General features: G+C 50.6%; 1 pseudogene; it reads left to right on the top strand.

The window, feature by feature from the left end:
• Positions 1-6,056: 6,056 nt before the first annotated feature.
• Positions 6,057-8,937, top strand: LOC137202684 (retinol dehydrogenase 16-like; annotated as a pseudogene).
• Positions 8,938-14,143: the final 5,206 nt, after the last annotated feature.

The raw sequence follows: 14,143 nt of genomic DNA, 5'->3' as shown, positions 1-14,143 counted from the left end.
CCCGCATCGGCAGGCGGACCCTCAACCACTGTGCCACCAGGGAAGCCCAGTTTAGGAATTTTAATGGCGGCTTCATCACATAGGCGTGATCAATTATTAAGTTAATCTCCAACCCCATTCTTCTTTCCAGAGGATGGTGGGAGTGCAGCTAAAAGTTCTAAGCTTCTAATCAAGACTTGGTCTTTCTGGTGATCAGCCCCACCCTGAAGCCTTCCTGGAGCCCACCAAGAGTCATCTCATTAGAACAAAAGACATTCCTATCACCCAGGAATTTCCAAGGGGTTTAGGAATTCTGTGTAAGATGCTCCTATCACTTGCATCACTCAGGAAATTACAAGAGTTTTAGGAGCTCTGTGTGAGGAACTGGGAGCAGAGACCAAATATTTATTATGTCACACTTCCACTCACACATCAGATCACTCCTAGGTCAAGAAATCTGTCATGATGAGCTGTGACGAAGTAAAATGTGTGTGTGTGTGTGGTCTGCCATGCCTTGCCCGACCAGGGATCGAACCCAGGCCCCCAGCAGTGAAAGCGCTGAGTCCTAATCACTGGACCACCAAGGAATCCCTAAAATGTGGGTTACCTTGATTTTTCAGACAGTTCTACTCTCTCTGTTTAGGATCTCAGTTTCTATCCTATGGCTATCTCTTTTCAGTAAGGAGCCTTCTGAGAATTTTCACTTCCTTCTCCATGCCTTTGACCCATGCAGATGGAGGCTCTACTGGACCAAGCACCTGCCAGAAAAAACCCTAGTTCTGCCTTCTATTCTCTCCACAGGGACCACACATTCTGACCCATGGTCATTTCCCTTCCTCTCAAGACTGCATTTTACTGGCTCAGTCCTGGGTCTCTGAATCTTCTACCCAGGACCTTCTCCCTCCCACGTGGAGACGTCACCCCCTGCCGCCTTACCTCCACCTGCTCCCAGCCCTCCCCCCGCCCGCCCCCACCTCCCAATGTGTATTTGCAGCAAGAGGAAGTGATGGTGGCTCCTTCTGGCAGAGGCACAGAGGGAAAGCTGCCCCCTCAGGAAGGAATGAGTGATAACTCTGCAGTTTTCATGTGGGTGTTTTTCTTTGGAGGGAGGAGGGAGGCAGCTGGAAAGAGAGACTGGAAGGAAGGGAAAGAGGGAGGGGCAGGATCCCAGGCTCCTTGCCAGCCTGGGCAGGAGGAGGGGGGCAAACAGCTTTGCTCCAAGCAACAGGAGCAGCAGCAGCAAAACAATTCCTGGAAATTTACTCTTTCTCCTTCCTCTCCCTCCCCCCCTTTTTTCCCCCCCAAAATATAGACAAGATATTGTAATCACAATCAGAAAGGAAGGAAGGTACCAGGAAGGAGTTATTGGAAGACACAGATAAAGGCAGGCAGCTTCTCAGGGTTGGGAGGGCCAAGAGCTTGTGCCTGGACCCTGGAGGAAGGGGTGGGGTGGGCTATTCCAGGAATTGCCCCACTTGTCCGGCTCGTGTGGCAAAGGACCCTACTTTGTGTGCGAGGGCAGGTGGACTGTGGACAGGTCAAGGCTGAGGAGTTTGACAACCATTGTCCTTCCTTCCCCAGCCTGAGCTTCCAGAAGCTCACTGAGTGCAGAAGACAAGTCCAGCCTCGGAAGTTGCTCTGACCTCCTGCCATGGCTTTGCCCCACACCAGGGACGCAGCCTTGTCTACCCAGGAACACCAGACAGGGAGCTCCCCAGGCTCCCCAAAGATGGATGTGGCCCAGTGACCCTATCCTTGCTCTGCTCGGCTCTCCCCTGCTCCCTCACTCATCCCGGAGACAGTAGAGAGAACACTAGCTTGGGGACCAGACCTGCCTTTGACACCTTGTCCCACCACTTGGTAGCTGTGTGACTTTGGGCAAGTCGCTTTATCTTCCTGAGCCTCACTTTCTTTATATGTAAAATGAGGATAATGGTGCCTCCTTGCAGGATTACTGTGTGAGATACATGACATTGTATATGTAAAGTGCTTGGCATAAACATGCCCCGTGTTCTGCTTCTTGGAGATGAGGAGGGAGAAATCCCTTTTTTGTGGAATTGACCTCGAGATCCTCTCCCTAGTCCCACCGACACTAACCATTTTTTTTTCTCTCTGAACTGGATCAACACCAGCTTCCTCTTTTATTTAGTATCTGACATTCTGTTTCTTACACAGAAGGTCAAGAACCACAAATGCCACTATGAATCACCACAGAAGAGATGGAGTAACAGTGAGAGCTCACAGCTATTACAGTTACATTTGCCAGGCATGACTGCAATGTGCTTTCCAAGTATCACCTCATTTAATCCTGGCAAAAACTCAATGAGGTGTGGGTTCTATTGTAGACAAGGAGACTGAGGCACAGAGAGATTCAACAACTCGCCTGAGTCTCTCTGCTAGTAGTTCAGTAAACTCTTACTGCAGGGATTCTTGACCTGGATGCTGGCACCTAATGGCTTTAGGTGGTCTGTGAACTCACCGAAAATTAGGTACAAAATCCTGCCTGTTGTGTTGTCATTTTTATGGGGCTTCGAGCCTTCCTTGGGTGCTCAAAGGGGTCCATGACGGGGCTTCCCTGGTGGCGCAGTGGTTAAGAGTCCACCCGCCAATGCAGGGGACACGGGTTCGATCCCTGGCCCGGGAAGATCCCACATGCCGCGGAGCAACTAAGCCCGTGCGCCACAACTACTGAGCCTGCGCTCTAGAGCCCATGCTCGGCAACAAGAAAAGCCATGACAATGAGAAGCCTGAGCACAGCAACGAAGAGTAGCCCCCGCTCGCCTCAACTAGAGAAAGCCCATGCGCAGCAACGAAGACTCAACACAGCCAAAAATAAAAACAAATAAATAAATGTATTAAAAAGAAAAGGGGTCCATGATATCCAAAAGGTTAAAAATGACCACCCTAGTAGAAGGGCTTCTCATGGATAGGGGCTAGGATGAGAAAATGGGGTAGGACCAACACTTCCATGAAGCGGACTGAGCCCTGGGAGTTCTGGGATATTTCTTGGTTGGGGGAGAAGCCCCCTTTATGGAGGCTGAGAGATGTGTGGGATGATCTAGGGAAGCGCTTGAGAAAGGGAAGATGAGTTGCCTTTTCTCCCAGCCCTTATCCTTCCACAAGATGAAGGACAACTGTTTCCTCTCATGGTTTCCCTCTTGGGAAAGTGTGTGTGGGGATGTGCACATTAGTCTGAGGAAGAGGAAGCTTGGAGAGACTGAGAGAGACTGGAAGGTCCCTGGGTACCATTACCCCAGGGAAAATCGGCCCCACCCAGCAGCCTCCTGGAAGGCCTCAGTATTCCGCCCCACCCCTTCACTTTTCCATACCTCCCCTTTCTTCTGTTCCTCACTCAGATTCCCCCACCTCCTGACCCGAAGCACCTTCCCCGGGTCTCCGTAGATGTGCTAACATTCCCTTTCTGATTGCAGATTTATTGTTTCTACTGACTCATCTTGAGCACCTAATGTGTGCTGCACAGAAATTCCCCTTGAATTTTCCGGTGCTTCCTGAGGGCCCAACTTCCTAAAGTTTCACTATTTTGATGACAACATATGGATTCTTAGACTCCTGGAGAGCTGGAGCAGAGAGGACTCACTGAAGTCATCTGGATTCCCCTCCCCCATTATAAAGATGCGGGAGACGGAAGCTTCAGGGAATTTCATCTTGTCAGACAAGGTAAGAAATGCAGGGGAGGGACTTCCCTGGTGGCGCAGTGGTTAAGAATCTGCTTGCCAATGCGGGGGGACACGGGTTCGAGCCCTGGCCCGGGAATATCCCACATGCTGTTGGAGCAGCTAAGCCCGTGCGCCACAACTGCTGGGCAACCCCCTCGCCACAACTAGAGAAAGCCCGCACACAGCAACGAAGACCCAATGCAGCCAAAAATAAATAAATAAAAATAAATTTATTTAAAAAAAAAAAAGAGGGCTTCCCTGGTGGCGCAGCGGTTGAGAGTCCGCCTGCCGATGCAGGGGACACGGGTTCGTGCACCGGTCCGGGAAGATCCCACATGCCGCGGCTGGGCCCGTGAGCCATGGCCGCTGAGCCTGCGCGTCTGGAGCCCGTGCTCTGCAACGGGAGAGGCCACAGCAGTGAGAGGCCCGCGTACCGCAAAAAAAAAAAAAAAAAAAAAAAAAAGAAATGCAGGGGAAAAGGATGTTGCGGTGATCATTCATTCATCTCTGTCAGATGCTAGGCACTGCCAGGTCCTGGAAATACAAGAAGATGAGACTCAGCCCTTGCCCTCGGGGGAATCTGAGGCAGCAATTCTCTAGAATTCAGCACACACAGCACAGTCCGTGTGGCTTCATTAACATGAAACCATTGCTTCAGGCTTAACCTGGAACTTCTGGATTTCACTAAATTCAGAAGTCACTAAAGAGGGTGAACAGGAAAATCTTGAGGACTCCGTGCCAGAGAGCCTGGAGGCAGGTTGGCCAGCCAACATCGTGCCGTTTCTCTTCCCCCAGACAATGACTATTGAGCCATTTTGTATCCCCGTGGGGAAAGGTATTCAAGAGGGTTGGGCCCACCTCCGGGAGTCCCCTCCAGAGAGTCAGGGAAGAGTGGACTGATTAGGACTCTGGTTTCTGCTAGCACCTCCTGAAGGACACAAACCACTGCTGCTTCCTGTAGCTCCCTTCAGGAGCCGGTCGCACTGGAGGGAGAACCGCAGTGACAAAGGTGTCCTCCTCCTCAAAGTCCCTCGGAGCCTCAGCATGCCTCAACCCCATCCCAGTTTTTTTCTCCTGGGGGGCGAGGCAGGTCCAGTTGGTGACCTGAGCAGGGACTGGAGCCCAGTCCATCAGAGGCCACAAGGGTGCCAGTGGGTAGGCACCCCACTCATCATAATTCTACCCCCTTTAACAAATGGTATTCACCACCACACCATGAAAGCCCCTGCATGCACAGCTGTTCTGGGGTCCAGCCTCTGGTCCTTTCCTTAGTCTCCTGAGGGGGCAGCTCCCTCCTCCTCTCCATCATAACCCTGATACAAACCGAACTAACACCTTTCCAATTATTGGGCTTTACAGCCCACGCTGCCTGGGGGGAGGTTCGCACAGCCCATCCCATGATCCCCGTTCAAGTCAGTCTTTTCTCAGTGTCTGAATGGTCTGGATTCGGGGTGTGGTGCCGGGCAGGGCAGGGCCTCACTCAGCACAGGAGGGGCAGAGGGCAATGTAGCCGGGCACCCAGGGCTGTGGGCAGGGCATCTTCACAGAGTGAAAGGGGAGCAACTGTTAGACCAGCTTTGTGTGAGTCCTTCCAACAACTGGCCCGGCATCTGGGAGACGTCTCACCATTGTGTGTGTTGCCCCCATTCCCTTCTTGTCCCCTCTCCTTGCCTCTGAGATCAGACACCCCCGCTGTTCTCCTGAACACCTTTCTGGCCCAGGGAACCTCTTCACCAGGAGAGACCTTATTCTCGTTTGCCTTCCCCTTCTAATCCTAGAGAGGCTGAGAGGGACTTAGTCTTTCAGGAGTGAATTCTGGGAGCTGAGCCAGAGGAGGAGACCAGGCTCAGAGGCTAAGCCAGCTGCCCAAGGTCACATAGCTTGTTGGCAGCAGAGCTGGGTTTTGAAGCCACTTGTGTCTTGATTCCATGTTTATTCCCTATGTAAGAATCTCCAGTAGGTCAGGAAGACCCGGGTCCCACCCTTGAGCAGAAAAAGTAAAGAAATCAGCCCTTAACCATGAGACCTGAGATATAAGTGTTCCAATGTGTGTGCGGGGGGGTGGTGAGGGAGAGGAGAGGTGGGCAGGAGGAAACAGGGAGGAGTGGGGAACCAGGAAAAGGTGGCTGGGAAAAAAAAGTATTCTCATCCTCAAGGCATTGTTTTGGAAATGCAATGATGTCTATTAGAAATGAATTAAGTGTACTAAAAATAAACATGCAAATTGAGGCCAGAATCAATAATAGTCACTAAAGAGGGTGAACAGGAAAATCCTGAGGACTCCATGCCAGAGAGCCTGGAGGCTGGTTGGCCAACCAACATTGTGTGTGTTCTAAGTCCTCCTGTCTCGACACTAGCCAGACTCGAGTTTCACCCCAGCCTGCCTGTGTCTGTCCCCTGCAAAGCCATGTGGCTGTACCTGGCGGTCCTCGTGGGCCTGTACTACCTCCTGCGCTGGTACCGGGAGAGGCAGGTGGTGAGCCTCCTCCAGGACAAGTTCGTCTTCATCACGGGCTGTGACTCGGGCTTCGGGAACCCACTGGCCAGGCAGCTGGACCTGCGAGGCTTGAGGGTCCTGGATGCATGTCTGATGGTGCAGGGGGCGGAGCAGCTGAAGGGCCAGACGTCAGACAGGCTGGAGACAGTGATCCTGGACGTCGCCAAGACTGAGAGCATCACTGCAGCCACCAAGTGGGTAAAGGAACATGCGAGGGACAGAGGTACCACCCATATTTCTCAATCTGATTCCTCTCTGTGAAGTGGAGACCCCATGACAGCTGCCTGGGGAGATTCCCAAGGTGTTTTCCAGGACTTGAAGTCCTCCCTGTGTTCTTCTCCTCACCCAGCTTACCAGCCAAGCCTCTTCCATCCCACACCCACCTCTCAACCTTGAGGCTCTGCAGCCTGGGGGAGAGTTTTCCCTGGTGAGAATGTGTCCTTGCAGACTTCCTGTCTGGTGTCCCCTCCACTGTCAGTAGGAGGTCTGGGTTCCTTGATGCTGAGTGACCAGGGGGATCAGGGTGCAGATTCTGGAGGAGGGGTGGAGATGGGCACTCTGGCTGGAAGGCTGCATGGAGGGCTGGGGTGCGGCGCTGGAGCTGAGCTGAGTTCTCAGCACTTGATCATGTTCTTGCTGGTGACCCCTAGTCATCCAACTTGTGTTTAAATGTCACGCATTTTTCAGATGTCGACACTGAGCTGTCAGGACTTGTCTAAGGAAGGTCAGAAAACTACTGTGGGGTCACCTTCTCTTTTCTTTTTGTTTTTTTGTTTTTGTTTACTACAGTTCTGTCTTTTTTTTATTGGTGAGGGAAAGAACATTAATTTCTTTTATCTTAGTATAAATATAAAACATGATCATTGTGGAAACGAAAAAGTACAGGGATGAAAACCAAACTCACCCAAAATCTCACCACCCAGAGATAAGTACTGATAATATTTTGACATACATGGTATTATATTTTGCATATAGTGGTATCTTGATACTTATTAAAAGAAGTTAATAAATTTTACAATATAATAGAAAAATTTCAAAGACATAATTTTTAATAATGGAATATTGTATCCTTTAGAATAACATTACTTACTAAGGCAGTACATCATGATATAATATGTAATGGTTTCCTAGATTTTATTCATTGTGTTGAACGTAAATGACGTCTTGATAAAATTTATTTACCAAATTTTCTAGTCTATAACCATGCATATTTTTGTTTGTTTGTTTGGTTTTTTGGTTTGTTTGTTTTTGCCTTAAAAAATTCTTTTTACAATTTTTAAAGGTTACATTCCATTTACAGTTATTACAAAATATTGGCTACATATCTCATGTTGTACAATAATATAACCCTGTATGTTGATTGGGTCTTTGGTGTCAAATACGGTGGGAGAATATACATTCCTACAAGGGTAGACTTGGTACAGAGTAAGGGAGGGACTAACTCTGTGTATTAATAATTCCAACACCCTGCACCCAACTCCCCTGACCCTGCTTTTCTGCTGTGAGTTCTGTTAGTTGGTTACGTCTTTAAATTCTTGGTACACGTCTCTGAGTCTTGCGGAGAGGTTTCCAGGAAGCTGGGTGACCTGTGAATAGAGGGGCTTAGGGCCAGAGTGGCCTCCTTGGGTGGGAGGAGAGGGTGGGTTTTTCTGGGACAAAGTGTAAATTCCGATTTGGGGGAGGGTGGTTAATAGTGGCAGCCCTGCCTTCCCCTGAAAGCCTACCCCATGGAATTCCCCAGATTCCTGCTGGAACATTGCTCAGTATTGATGCGGGTATTTCAAAGCCAGGCCCTAGAGGTCAATACCAGGCCTGTCAACACATTCTCCCAAACCTGGGATTTCAGGTCTGTTCTACCCAGCCAATCTCCACCCAGATATTACTCATCTTTTTGTTTTTGTCTTTTATCCATTGTCTTTTAATCCTCTCTTCCCCTCCCTTCCTCATGGTCTATCTGTGTGTAGCTGTTGGGCACTCAGTCCTGCAGCTGTCAGAAAATCTGAAAATATAGGTGAATATTGATAACGTCTGGAAGGACAACATGGACTGTGAAAACACAAAACTTCACCCTCCGAGTTCCAGACTATGGACCCACTAGATTTCTTCAGCCTCAGTCCCTGCCTTCATCCAATCTGGGGTGCTTGCCCCTTGTCACCAGGCAGTGGGCTGGGCGTGAAGATTGAGTCAGGAGGGTGGCGCACCTTCTGTCCTCCAACCGCTTACAGGGTCTGGTCTCCCCAAACCCGCAGGCAGCATGTTGGTCTCTGTTCCAGCCGTTCCCCCTGCAGCCTCTCTCCTAAAGTCCTCACTGGGTGGAAGGTGACTTGGAACCACAGCTGGGTCCTCACTTATGGGCCCAGCACAGTGTTGCCCTCTCGCCCTCACAGTTCCCAGGAGTCTGGGGCCTGGTGAATAAAGCCGACATCTCCATGCCCACCGCACCCAATGAGTGGCTGACCAAACAGAACTTCATGAAGATACTGGACGTGAACCTGTTGGGGGTGATCGAGGTGACCCTGAGTCTGCTGCCCCTAGTGCGGAAGGCGAGGGGCCGTGACGTCAATATCTCCAGTGTTGGGCCGGGTGTCTCTCTTTGGTGGGAGCTTCTCCATGTCCAAGTACAGTGCTGAGGCCTTCTCAGACCCCCTCAGTTATTGGCCTGGGATGGATGCACTTCCTCTGTCCTCCTGCTTCTGTGCCCTGGGGAAGCCTTTTACAGGGGTTTCCTATTACCAGAGAATTAGAGGCCCTTCCTTCCAGGCCCCTCTCTCCTGCTCTGTGTAGATCTTTCACTGGGAAGCACCCTTTTATCTTTTGGGTGTCCAGGTGGGTGCGAGGCCTAAGGAGTTTGAATCAACATATTCCTGCCTTGCATGAGGGTCCACAGTCACCAAGTGTTGGAGGCAGAATTGGACCTGATATTATTTGTCTGTGCAGCCCTTCCATGTGCTCAACTGCTGCGGTATTTAGGTTCTGGGATCTCTGTGGGGAGTGTACCCCATGAAGCCATTTATCCAGGGAGCCACTTAATCATATCTGTGGGAGAGACTCCACGGGCTGCAGGGAGAGGGTGCTTTTAATTGTGTGGAGCTGTGTCCACAGGCAAGGTGATGTTCCTTAGAGGAACGATGTCCAGGGGGCTACCCGGGTGGAAGAGGGGAGAGAAGGGACTGAGGAGTATGGGAAAGGTAAATTGTGCTTAGTTTGGTGTTTGATTAGAGGTGAGGGGAAGAAGAGGAGATAGCACTTAAGTGGTACCTTGCCTCATAATTGGTAGGATTTAGTGCTAAGAATTATAAGTTTGTAAAATGTTTGGAAATATATTCAAATTTTACACAGAAGTAATACCATCATCATAACATTTCTTCTCCTGGATTCTATACTTTACAACTCTCCAGAGGTTTCCAGTTACCCAACACAGTTTAATTTGGTGACTTTGTTTTTTGGTGCATTTTTGTGTTTTGTTTTGCAAGACCTCTGAAGTCCTTGCCCCTCTCCCTGTCTCCCTTGCAGGGGAGAGCTCTCTACTTTGGGGTGAAAATAATTATGATCAAGCCTGGTCAAGATCGCTATGTCCAGGCCTGAGGTGCTTTCTTGAAGTTTCCCTGCTGCATAGGATCGGGCCATCCCAGAGGTCAAGGTACTCTATGGGGAGACATTCCTGGCCTTAGATGAGTGAGCTGTGGACCTTGGGGAGTGAAGCAAACTCTTGTCTGGAAGCCTGGGTCCATCATTAGCACCTCTTCCAGTCTCAGGTCCATCCTCGGGGCTCTGACTCACCCACACAATGGGAACAAGAGCTCCATCCCCACGGTCTCGTGTGGTCAACTTGTAACATAAGGAAAGTATCCAGGCTTGGTAGACCTGGGGACCAGTGTCTCATCGGAACCCCGTGTTATCTGGAGAGAAAACTGAAGCCCAAAATGGAAGATACCCGTACTCACGGCAAGTTGATTTTCAGATGCGTCTATTTCTAGTGTTTGTAGAGACCTTCAGTTTCTGCGGTGCGCATACTCTCAGGTACAGAGCAAGAGGGGCTTTAGTCTGGAGTGTGACCCTGGGGTAAGAGGTGGCACACACAGCTTGAATGATTTGTAACATGATTTGGCAAGACCAAGAATTTTTTAGAAACTTCTTCCTGAAGTTGATCTAAAAGTGGGAGGGCTGGGAAGTAAGGATCTATTTGTATGGCGTCTCCTTCTGGATAGTCATGAAGTCAATTGAAATACTGAAGCCAAGATGATCTGAGAACATCTCCTCACGTGGGACTGCATGGATCATGCCCTGACGCCTGCCACCCCCAGATCCAATACTCACCTGGCTATGATGGCATGGACATCTCTCTCCCCATGAGCTACTTGCCCACCTTCCTGATTGATTCCATGATCTACTGGAGATCCCCAAGGCCTGCTAAGGCCCTGAAACCATCAACTTGAAAAAAAAAACCCACAATGTAAGAGCTGTGAGTTGAGTTGATTTAATGTCTTCCTGCGTACTATGGCCCAGGGTAGAGTCTCTCAGATACCTCTGAGGACCTGCCCCGAAGAGGCAGAAGGAGAAACCAGCAACTATGTGATTTTGGTTGAGGGGTTGTGCAATCAGGCATACATCTAGGTAGAAGGTTACTCCTAGTTGCAAGGAACAGATAACTCAGTTAATGATTTTAGTGCTTTCTGAAGTACGGAAAGATGCAAGATTCCAGGGTAAAAAAGACTTTCTCCAGAAATATTTCTATGTAAGGGCCTGTTTGCTATTTTCCCAGAGCAGAGTTCCTCATCCTGATCTTTGTTCTGAATTCCTTTCAAGGTATATTGTAGGTCAGCAATGTAGTGACTAATGACTTAATCCTTGTAGAACTGGATGATGAGTGACGTTCCTTGTTTTTTATAACCAAAGACTGGGAGTGCATGGTAGGGGGGAGTTGGGGACTCTGTGGGGAGGGGATGCATCAGAGGGAGGGAAATAAAGTGGAGAGAGGGGTTCTCATGTCACCAGGGACATCCATTCCACCTCAGTCCCCACCTTCTCCTCAGGCTTCTCTTGGGACATTACTTAGGATTCTGGGGATATTAGGAAGAAAGGAACAAGTTTTGTGGTTGAAGAACAGGGGTCAATAGCTCACGTCTGTGTCCTGTTCCTTGAGTGGCCTCTCAGTGCCTCATGTTCCACATGCAGCTGTGAAAAATCCACACCTTTGGGGAGGGTGTGAGCAGCTGGCAGGGTCTCGGCCCCCCACCCTCTGCCCCTGTCCACCTCTTCTGGGTGTGCCTTGGCCCTGGCCAGTCTCCCCCTCCCATGGGATAAAAGTGGTCTGGGGGAGGTAAAGGTCCCTCCCCTCCAAAGACACCTGTAGACAGGGGTGTGTGTGGAGGGTGACCACCAGCCTGACACAGCAGCCTAGGTGCCAACTCAGCAGACCTTGGCTGGAAAGGGCTGTCCTCAACAGGGGTCCTGACAGAGGACACAGAAACCAGTTTTTGTTTTGTCTTGAAACCATTCCATTGATTATATTTTCCTGAAAATAAAAGTTGAAAAGTTTACGCAGGCCCAGTGATTGGGACCGATGCCTTGGGCAGCAGTGGGTGTATGCCTACGAGAGGAAGAGTCAGGTGACCTCACAGAGGAGAAGGGGTGAGTGGGGTGACCTGAGGAGGGATTTGAAGAGGGAAGTGAGGTCATCCCTTCATCCACAGAAGTGAGGGGCTAATGTGTCTTTCTGGGGCTTATCAAGTGACCTGGGTTCCCAGGGTTAGACACAGGATGGACAAACAAGGAGAGGTGTCTAAGGGACAGGCAGGGCCCAGACCCTTCCTTGGGGACATCTAGTCTCTCTCTCACCAGAAACCTCTCTCTGTGGTCCTCCCTCTGTCCCCTCCTTTAGAGTCACCACCGTCCATCCTCTGCCAACCTCTGGGTCCCCTGGTCCAGATCCCCTCCCCCAACACTCCAGTGGAGGAGAGTGGGGGTCACTTCTTGACCTCGGTCTTATGTTTTCTGCTAATCTTTACTGAACACCTACTGTGTGCAGGACAGGAATTCCCTTGATGTCCCAGTGCTTCCTGAGACCCCGACTCTTTATGTGTCCACTCTTCTCATGATGGTCTGAGTATGGACTCAGTGGAGAAGGCATCTGTTCAAAGTCATACAGATTTCTGGGCTGAGTACAAATTGGAGTGGGAGGGACCTCTCCAAGTGTCAACTAGAAAACCTGAACTTTTTTCTCCTTTTGTTCAAAGTCGAGGGTATGGAGTCTTTAGGGGAACCTTATGTTATAGAACAGTATCACCATTTTTTTTTTTTTTTTTGCTGTACGCGGGCCTCTCACTGTTGTGGCCTCTCCCGTTGCGGAGCACAGGCTCCGGACGCGCAGGCTCACAGGCCTAGCCGCTCCGCAACATGTGGGATCTTCCTGGGCCGGGGCACGAACCTGTGTCCCCTGCATCAGCAGGCGGACTCTCAACCTCTGCGCCACCAGGGAAGCCCAGTATCACCATTTTTGAGCAGAGAGTGAGTTCAAAAGTTGCAGGGCCACTGAAACTCAAGACTGTGGTGAGCGCTTGGTGTCAGACAGGGGACTGCTGAAGAGACAAAGATGGCTAGGAGTTTCCTCAAGGATCTCTGAGTACTTCAAGGCTGTCATGTCAGCCCCTCAAGGTCTATCATGTCTACCTCTTAAATACAAAGCCAGAGCTTCATACTTGATCTGAAGACCCCAGATTTTCATATTTTTATTTATACACACACAGAGAGAAACACACAGAGCCAGATTCCAAACAAACTGAAATCAAATAAAGCATCATTGATTCACTTTACGCCTTGGAGCTATTTGTTCAGGAGGTTTGGACTCACCTCCAGGAATCCTCTCCAGAATGTCAGAGAACTTGTGAGATTACAACCCCTGGCCCTGGGCTTCCCTGGTGGCGCAGTGGTTGAGAGTCCGCCTGCCGATGCAGGGGACGCGGGTTCGTGCCCCGGTCCGGGAAGATCCCACATGCCGCGGAGCGGCTGGGCCCGTGAGCCATGGCCGCTGAGCCTGCGCGTCTGGAGCCTGTGCTCCACAACGGGAGAGGCCACAACAGTGAGAGGCCCGCATACTGCAAAAAAAAAAAAAAAAAACCACACACACAAAAAACAAAACCCTGGCCCTCCTTGCTGGTCCTACACGGGGGTGGGGAGGCAAGGGTTACACTGAGGTGCGTTCCATGACCCACAATGTGGACTGTGACTCAAGGGCCCCAATTCAGACAAGATGGAACAACAAATGCATTGAAAAAGAAGTGCAATGCACACCAGCCCATGTCCTCAGCCTAGGCCCTCAGCAGAACCCCATTTCTCCTCATTCCAGGCTGCCTTCCTTGGAGAGGGAGCCAGGTCTTGTCTGATGGACCTGTGCAGGGGCTGGAACCCATGCCATGAGGATCCAGGGGAGTGCCACAAGGAAGCTGCTGTCACTCTTTCCCTGGGCTGTCCTGGCCCTTTGTGAGTCGCATAGGGTCAGTGACTCCCCGCCTGCAACCCTCATCCCCTCTGAGCACCAGATCTTCAACACCTGAAGGCCCTGGTCTGTTTCTACATTTTTGGGTCTCCACTCCAGACGGCGGAACTGCGTACGTGTAGAGATGGAAACAAGCTTGCACAGTTAGCCCTTACTCTCTACCCCTTCCAGCTCCCCCAGTTGTTACCTACACCTCCCCCTGTTCAGAGGACTTGTCCTGGGTGGAGAAGAGGGAGTGGGTGGGAGATGGCCTTACGCTTGACAGTGGTCCCCACTGAGATGCTGTTGGGCTACGCCGGGGGGTGTGTGCGTCAGCTCCAGCTCACATGAGGGTCACAGGTGTTGTCCTGGAATCTGGCCCAACTGCCCGTCCCAGGACATAAGGTGCAGAGATCTTTGTCAGTGAGTCTCCCTGACAGCGTAGCCTCTGAAGGATTTCTTCTTCTGGCCCCTGCAGCTCCCAGGTGAGTGAGTGTCACCCCAGGCTCCTTTCTC

The sequence above is a fragment of the Pseudorca crassidens genome, chromosome 11 (assembly GCF_039906515.1).
Source record: "Pseudorca crassidens isolate mPseCra1 chromosome 11, mPseCra1.hap1, whole genome shotgun sequence".
NCBI lineage: Eukaryota > Metazoa > Chordata > Mammalia > Artiodactyla > Delphinidae > Pseudorca > Pseudorca crassidens.
The sequence above is the reverse complement of the archived record's forward strand: the minus strand, read 5'-3'. Positions and strand labels throughout refer to the sequence as shown.